The sequence below is a fragment of the Miniopterus schreibersii genome (assembly GCF_964146895.1).
Source record: "Miniopterus schreibersii genome assembly, chromosome: 2".
In the NCBI taxonomy this organism is placed as follows: Eukaryota; Metazoa; Chordata; class Mammalia; order Chiroptera; family Miniopteridae; genus Miniopterus; species Miniopterus schreibersii.
The window spans coordinates 36,485,136-36,493,605 of record NC_138102.1 but is presented as its reverse complement, the minus strand read 5'-3'; the positions used below and the strand labels follow the sequence as shown (position 1 = coordinate 36,493,605).

Below are 8,470 nucleotides of genomic sequence, written 5' to 3'. Positions count from 1 at the left end.
GTAGGGCCTTGAATAAAGTCCTTTTGTCCAACAATGTTGTTGTATTGTAATGTTGAGGTGCAGTAGGAACTTACCTTTTGTTTTTATCAATCAGCTTCTGGTAAAATTGGTTTCTTTATCCGTGGTTTCACTTAAAGTCGCACGACCTATTGATGATAAGTGAGGACTTACTGTGTTAAGATAATATGTATGCTAAGAGCAAAACAGCACAAAACTTATTCTAGACTGGAAAGAAGATACAAGAAACACTATAGAAAATATTTATCTTCCAAGGACAGTGACTGGGTAAATGTCACTTTTCTAATTTTCTGTGAGTTCTACATTTTTTTTAGCTGTGAGATATGGCAAGGCACTTTGCTAGCTACTTAGTGTCATCCCTGCATTAGAGAAACACAGTACTTGAGAGCTTGTTAGAAACAGAGTCTCAAACTGACTAAACCAGAATCTGCATCTTAACAAGATCTCCAGGTGACTCACGTATTTTAAAGTTTAAAATGTGCTGTCTACACAACTGTTCTCAAACCTGGCTACAGACTGAAATCACCTGCAGAACTTTAAAAATACTGATTCTTGGGTCCCAGCCCCAGAAATACTGATATATTTGGCTGGGGCGAAGCCTGGAGGTTGAGGTTTTTTAAAATCTTAGGTGATTCTATGAATTTGAGACCCATTACCCTAATACAGTGGTTCTCAAAGTGTAGGCCCAGCACTATCAAGGAACCTGTTAGAAATGCAAATTCTCAGGCTCTACTTCGGATCTGACAAGATGGTTGAAATTAGCCCTTCTGGGGATTCTAATGCACACAAGGCTGGAGAACCTGAGAAGATAGGTCTGAAGTGGGGCCCGAGAATTGCCATTTCTTAGTTTCCAGGTGCTGCTGCTGCAGGTCTGAGGACCATAGTTACAGAATTACTGTCTTGAAAGCTCTGATCCACGTTAGAAGAGTCACACAGCTGGTCAGATGAAGGCAAGCCTGGAACCAACTTTTTCCCTTCAACCACGACCTACCTACCTGCTGTTTCTTCCTAGTCTGAGGCCTATATGGCCCTCTTTACTTCTACCTTCACCAAATATGCAGACGGTTTTTGTTTTTTTAAAATTTTTTTATTTTTTAAAATACAGTTCAGTACCTCATACTCAAACTATGTCTCTGTTCCTCTCCAGAAACCACTCACACTAGCTATGCACAAATACTCCTACTTCTACCAGCCCTGTTTTCCTGTCAGCCCTTCTTCCTCTAGGAGGCCCTGCCCTGCTCCTACTCATCTAGGGGTTCAGTTATGACCTTGCCCATGGAACCCACCACCCTTCAGGCTTGAGGCCACTGAATTCCTCTAAGTTGCAAAACGACCAGGGTTCTGGAGCCAGAGCCTTCACAGGAAGATGCCCACTAGCCTTGGGATCTAGCAGAGGGTTGCTTTCCTTTCTAACCTGCTGCCCCCAGATCTTTTCCTTCCAAGACTAGAGGGTCTACAGCGACAGCAAGAGCAAGTGAGACCGGGGACTCTGGAAGGGGGGATGGTAAGGCGGCAGCTCCCAGCTAGAAGTGGGGACAGCGACTGTCCCCCGTTAGGCCCTGCCTCCTCTATCGACTGAATCTTGCTCCCTCCTTTACCGACTTCCAGAAACCCCGAAGGGAGACAAGAATCTGCAAATCAGCTTCTAATATATCCCACGCCTTTCCCCAGAGGGGGGCGAGTGTGTTTGTGTCGGGCGTGGGGTGGGAGGGTGGGCGTGGGGTGGGAGGCTGGGATTCAAAGGGGTGGAGGACCCTGCGCCCTGGCCGGAGGGTGAGGGCGGAGATGGCCACTGTCCCTCCGGGGATAAGTCCCTCGCAGCCCAAGGTGGTGCCGGAGCCCGCTGTTGCGGCCCGGGGAAGGAGGGGTGCTCCTAGGTCTCTGCAAAGCGCCGCTGCCCTCGCGACATCGTAAAGTCCTAGGTGGGCACACAGGCGGTGCACCCCCTTGCATGACCTTAACAAGTGACCTGCAGAGTCGGCGCCACAGGTCACCTTCAGGCTGCTCCTGGCCTCGCCCGTGCGCGCGTCTCTCGCTCTCCTTATACCATTTTCAACCACAGCAGCAGGACTGGCGTGTCCCCGGCGGCGCAGGGCACTCCCAGGCGCTTCCACGCCCGGTTCTGCGGCGCAGAGCTGAGACTCGCTCGGGCCGAAGGTCCAAGTAAGGCGCACATCGGAGGTGTGCTCGCGCGGGGCGGGGCGGGGCGCCGCGGGCGGGCGGCCCCAGGCGCACCTGCCCCCAAGGCGGAGCGGGGCGGGGCGTACGGCGCGCAGGTCGCGGGCGCGAACGCTGGAGGGGGCTGTGGCTCTCCAGCCGTCCCCGCGGCTCCGGCTGCACGGCACCCCTGCTTCCCCCCGCCGAGAGGCCGGCCCAGGTCCGGGGAGGGGCGCGACCGCCTTCACTTCCCGCTCGCCGGCCTCGGAGGCGGCGGGTCCCGCGCGGGCGCAGGGCTGCGGGAGCTCGGCTGGGCGCGGGGCGGGGACGCGGCCACCGCCCGCTTTGCACCGCTGCTCTCTGCTCCAGCGGCGCTCGGCCGGGCGTCGAGGCGGCCATGGCGACCCTGAGCACGCTCCCCCCCCACCCTGCCTGCTCCGCCCTCCCCTCCGCCCCACGCCACCTTTGATGGCTCGGACCTCGGCCGGTCACCGCCAGCCCTGATCGCGCGCTCCCACCGCCGCCGCCCGCGGGTATTAATAGCCCAGCGCCCTCGCTGCACGCACAGCCCGAAGCCGCCGCGCCCTCTGCAGCCGGGGGCCCGGAGCTGCTGAGCCCGGAGGCCGGGAGTAGAAGCGGGAGCCGCCGGAGCCGCCGGAGTCGTGGAGGTAGGAGGCGCGCGGGGAACAATGACCGCGGTGGGGCGGGCGGGCGGGCGGCAACTTGTGGGAGTCCCGGCGCCCGGAGCTGACCCACCGGGGGCGCGGGAGGAGGTGGGAGCGTGGCCCGTGGGGGTCCTTCACCCAGGAGGCGGGCGGCGTGTGGCACCCGGCTTTCCCCCAACTAAGGCGGGAGAGTCGCTGGCCGGGCCCAGGGCGGTCCCCGCAACAATAGCAGGAGCTCAGGGCCTCCGGGCTCCGCGCCGCCCTTTGCACCCCTCTCACCTCCGGGTGCTCCGGCCGCCGGGCTCCGCGCGCTGCTCCCCCGCCCCCCACCCCGCGGCGCCCCTCCCCCTCCCCGTCCCATCCCACCCAGCGCCGTGACAGCGCCCGGCGCCGCTTCCGGACCTCCGGCCGCAATCTCGGCCCCGGGGCGGACCGCGGGCCGGGGAGGTGGCCGCGGGCCGGGTGCCGCCGCGCTGCCGGGGCCCGCAGCTCGCCCACGCCCCGCGCGAGGACCGCGGTGGGTGACAAAGAGGAACACACCCACTGCCCAAGTTAGATTTTTGTCTCTCTTTACCTCCTGCCTTTATGGAGAGCAGAGTGGTTTTTTTTTTTTTCTCCTGTTTTCTTTTTCTTCTTTTTTTTAAAGCAGAGGGACACAGATTTTTGTGGTGAACATTTTAAAACTCCTTCTGATTGTGGTTTTGCCATTTAAGTTCCGGAAACTTTAGCTGTGTGATCTGGTCAGACCCTGGAGAGTGCGCGCGCCCTTGAGTGTTTTACTTGCGGGGGGCGAGGGGGGAGGGGAGGTTGGGCGGGGGAGGGGGGCAATGAGTTCACCGTAAGGAGTCTGGATTTTGTTTATGGCAGTTGGGGCCCAGCTGCAATTAGGCTCTGTGCAGGGTCCCCCCAAAAGACGAGAGGTGGGGCTCACAAAGAAAGGAGGACCCTGGTATCACATCAGCCCCTGCAGATGTGGAGAGATTTTGTCTCATCTGGAACAGTTTAGCGTCTCAGCCTGTCCCTCTGAGCCTGCTGGAGTGCCATGGTGGCCTCCGGCTGTTTCGTTTTATTACGGTTGTTAATGTCTTTCTTGTGAGTTTCCCAGGTCTCCCCGCTCCCCGGCGCCGTGGCCGTCCCGGACCCCCAGCTCCTGCCCTGCGCGGGCAGCGCCCGGCCCTGGCCTAGCTGTGGGTTCTGTGGAACGTGCTTTGCACGTGACTTGCCAAGCCCATTTCAGAACATCCTTCAGCATTGTCTTGCTTTTCTTATTTGTCCAAACGGGAGAGGAGGAAGAGGCCCTTTAAGTCCTGAGAGCTTGGGGAGCGGGGGGAGGTGCCTTAAAATTTGTCTTGATTGTTTGGATCAGGTGGGGCCTTCTGAAGTCTTCAGTCTTTGGCTTTCTCCCCTCACTCCACAGCCTTCCTGCTGGAGGTTTACCCTCAGCCTTTCCAAAGGGTTGGTCTTCTGGGTATGACAGTTTGTGACCATGCGCTTCATATGTGGGTTCAGCATCCTCGTGGCTCACTTTATATTCCTGCAGCATCGTTCTGCAGCAAGGCACCAATATTGGAGTTACTCCAAGCACAACGAAATGTTTGTGTTTTTTGAATGTCTGGCTAATAGACCCGCTTCTGGGTAAGATAAATAGGCACATTATTGGCCAGTAGCTGGGCTGATGAGTGAAGTGTTGGGGGAGACAGTGGTGTCTTTCCAGCCCAGCTCTTCCCAGAATCTCTGGTTTCTTTTATGCGGATGGGAAACTTGAAATACTTGGTGATAATGTAGCTGTGCCCCCTAGGGCCATAGGTCCTATAGCAAGCCCCGGGGGAGTTGGGTGTGGTGTTTATTGAGGAATTCTGTTCCACAGGAATTCTGGAGTTAGGTTTATAATGCCCCTTTCACAGTAATAGCCTCTTCCTGGAATTTATACATGGATTTAATTCCTTGGGTCACAAAAGAGTATTAATGCTACTACTCTTTTACGCAATTTACCAAAAGGAGATTTAAAAATCCACCCTAGACAATTTTCTTCTGGCTTATGGCAGTTATTTCCTAAGTGAGACTATAGGGAACCAGGGTGAACATTTTTTGCTTCTCATGAAAGAAACTGTCCAAGGAAATGGCTTTTTTAAAAAAGATGAGTTAAAATAGAATATTGAAAGGTTCTGTCTTTTTTTCCAAAAAGGGGAATTCATCCTCTAACATTCATTGAGCATAGAGGAGTTTAATTCATTTGGAAAATGATACATATTTATGAGGAGAATACTTTTGATAAAATCAAAAGACAAGGTAGCAAACACTGGAGAAGAGACAAGAGCCTTGTGTTTGCATGCTGAACACTCTTTAGGAAAGGTGGCATTGTGACTTTTCCAGAGGATGAGGGAAGTTTTATAGATTCATAGGTACCTGGCTAAGTGCTTTGACAGCATAGTGTATGGGACATTTGAAACAAACACTTTGTAACTGGCCGTGCTTATTGCAGAGAACTGCCTAGTATTTTGAGGAATGCACTTTCCTCTCCAACTGAAGATGCTACAGATAAGAGAGGGGCACATAAAAACCCAAAATACGGTCACTTGAGTTCTTTCTACTTTAGGTGCACAGGTATTCCAGGTGTTGGTTACCACTGGGAGGTGAGATGGTGGGCTTGCAGGTTCCTGTGGCTGTATCTCTTTTATTGTTTGGTGCTCTCGATTGAAAGGGGGGCTTGCCAAGCCCAGGAAGTGGTGGATCAATTTCTTTTCTTGCTCTTTAGTGGTTAGAGTTTTCTGCTGTGGCCTCACTTCATCATAGTTCCTGCGCCCTCTGTTTCCGCCAGGTTACTGCGTTAACAACTTCCACATGTCCAGGAATATCAGCGCCCAGTGGTTTCCACTCACATTACTTGAAATGCTGATTTTGCCAGTCCTTTTATGCCAAATACAACCTTTGCTTTTAATCAAGAAGCCTCTAGAAAATTAGTACAAAGTGAGGGGAACTGGCCGTTTATAGGCAGCCCTTGCCCTGGTTTAAATCAGTTAACAAAGTGGATACTCTGAGCAAAAGTGAGCAATTGGTAAATAGTAAATATGGTGCTCTTAAGTTTTTGATACTTGTGAAATAAGCCAGGGGACCATCACATACAATGTGACTAAAACTGAATGCATGTTCAGAGCTGCCTATGAACTCAACTCAGAACCGCGGCTTTTGTATTTTACTGTGGGGTGGAAATCATAGACAAATGGCAAGACTGGCAATTAAATTAATGTTAGAATACACCATTGACACTGAATTAATTTCATGTGTAAAATTGGCATATTTATGCATACATTTTCAAACAAAAGAACCACAGGCCAAACTAGATTGTCTTCATATTTTATTACAGTAACGTTCCTTACCAAAAGAGTAACTTCACTTTACATGTAGACTTTTGGTTTTCCATAAAGGTATATAAGAGAAGACATAAATCCATGATGACTTTCTTTATTTTGTACTCATCTTATTAATTTAGGATCTAGTGTAGTGCCTGGCACATAGCAAACCTTTGGTGAATACTTGTTGAGTGAATAAATAAATCTAGTTTTTGATGTCCTTTCAAATTAATCTTTAAGGTTTTTAAGGGAAATTTGATATTAGCACTGATAGGTTGCTGTTCTGGGAATTTGAAAATTTGATACTTGATTTTGTTTCTCTTTTATTCTAATTAAAAAATTTAAACTGTCCTTTAAAGCTGTGTAATATGGTAAAAATCAGACAATAAAAGCATGAAGAAGAAAGTAAAACTTACCTGAAATCCTGCCACCTACCACACAAACCTACTATTAACCTTTTAGTGCCTGTTCTTTTATATATTCTCCTCATTTCTTAGCCTCCCTCAAATTGTTATTATTGTGTAGAGTTCTTGCCTGTGTAGGTTTAATGTGCTCACCATGCCTTCTTATACATTGAAACTTGACTCTGTGATAATTTTCCTTCTTCCTGAGAGGTATTTTTTAGACATTCCATTAGTGAGCATCACCCGGTGGTAACCTCAGGTTTTGTGTGCCTTTAAATATCTGTTCTTGAACGATAGATTACCTGGCTGTGCAATTCTGGGTGGTTTTTCCTGTATCAATCAACTGTCTTTTGGTTCCATTGTTGTTGCTGCCATGTTGTGTTGGCTGGTTGGCTGTCAGGCTAGTTGTTTCTTTGTGTGTGTGTGTGTTTTGTAAATAGCCTGTTTTTTCTCTCTGGCTGCTTTTAGGATTCTTTGGCCGTTGGCACTTTCACCATGCCTAGGTATAATTTCCTTTTTCTCGTTTACTTTCATTCCTTTCTCCTTCCTCCCCCCCCCCCCTCCTTGTCATCCTAGCAGTTTATTCCTCCTGTTACTCAGAAGCGATTCCGTGTCTGGATGTGCTACAGTTTGATTGTTTTTTCACCTTTGACAACTCTGGTTGTTTCCAGTCTGGGTTCTCATGAATAAAGCTGCTATGAACATTTGTGAAAAGTCTCTGTGCTGTTTTCATTTTTACCGATGGGTCTTATAATAGGCGTATGCTTAACTTTATAAGAAACAGCCATCATTTCCCCCCCAAAGTGTGCCATTTTACATTCCCACCAGCAGCGTGTGAGCGGCCCAGTTACTGTAATCCTCGCTAGCATTTGAAATTGTCAGTTTTTCATTTTAGCCATTCTGCTTGCTGAGTGTGTAGTGGTATCTCATTGTGGTTCAATTTTATATTTCCCTGATGACTCATGATGGCATTTCATGCGCCTTTTAACCATTTATATATCTTTTGTTAAGTGTCTATATCTTCTGTCTTTTTAATTTTTTTGGGTCTGTTTTATATACCTTTTGAGTATAATCGGCAGACAATAAACTGAACATAATGTCATCTTATTTTATAGTAGTAGGGGTTCTTTATATATTCTGGATACAAGTTCTTTGTTGGTTCTATGAGTTGTGAATATTTTCACCCAGTCTGTTTTTTAACTTTTTCATTGTTAATGGTATCTCTTGAAGAACAAAATTTATTAGAAAAACATTGTACATGGTCTGATTGTTGAACTTATTAAAGGTTGGGAAATTTATTAAACTTTGAAAAATAACACATTTTGCATGTAAGGCACAGACTAGTATCAGTCTGTTCAAGAGATGAAACTTTATTTACTTAAGGGTGATGGAGCAGTTTTGTTCTAACGACAGATGAGTTGAAAAGACATAAATATGAAAACAAAACACATCCTTATTTAGAAAGTTTGGGGAAATAGATGTTTTAAATTCTGATCAAATAAATAGATTTCTAAAATTTAAAATTGAGTTGTATTCTTTAGCATTATGGGAAAGAAATATTTTTGAAATCAATAAAAAAAGAGACCCTGGGTAATAACAAAAATTTACATTCTAAAAAGAGATCAGTGTAACACATCTCCAAGTCCTATTAGAATGTCTGACCAATAGCCATCAGACATTTGGTTGCCTCAAGTAATAGGAAGAACGGGTTCCCGGTTGGGGGTCGTAGCTAACAGCACCATCAAAGACCCAGGTTCTTTCTGTCTTTTCACCCTGCCATTCCCAGCATATTGCTTTTTGTACTTGGGCTTGTTGCCTAGTGCTTACAATAAGACTGCTGCAACCTAATAAGCCACTATGGCTCATGGTTACTGCA

General features: G+C 48.4%; 1 protein-coding gene across 5 annotated transcripts in view; it reads left to right on the top strand.

Annotated features, from left to right (window-relative positions):
- Nucleotides 1-2,441: 2,441 nt before the first annotated feature.
- Nucleotides 2,442-8,470, top strand: part of FARP1 (FERM, ARH/RhoGEF and pleckstrin domain protein 1) — a 256,565-nt gene continuing 250,536 nt past the window's right edge. For 3 of the 5 annotated variants that reach the window (XM_081129008.1, XM_081129006.1, XM_081129005.1), the window contains exon 1: nucleotides 2,743-2,834. The gene's annotated coding sequence lies outside the window, so the exon portion shown is untranslated. Of the gene's footprint in view, nucleotides 2,844-8,470 lie in introns of all 5 variants that reach the window. The other 2 variants (XM_081129004.1, XM_081129007.1) reach the window with 2 other exon arrangements.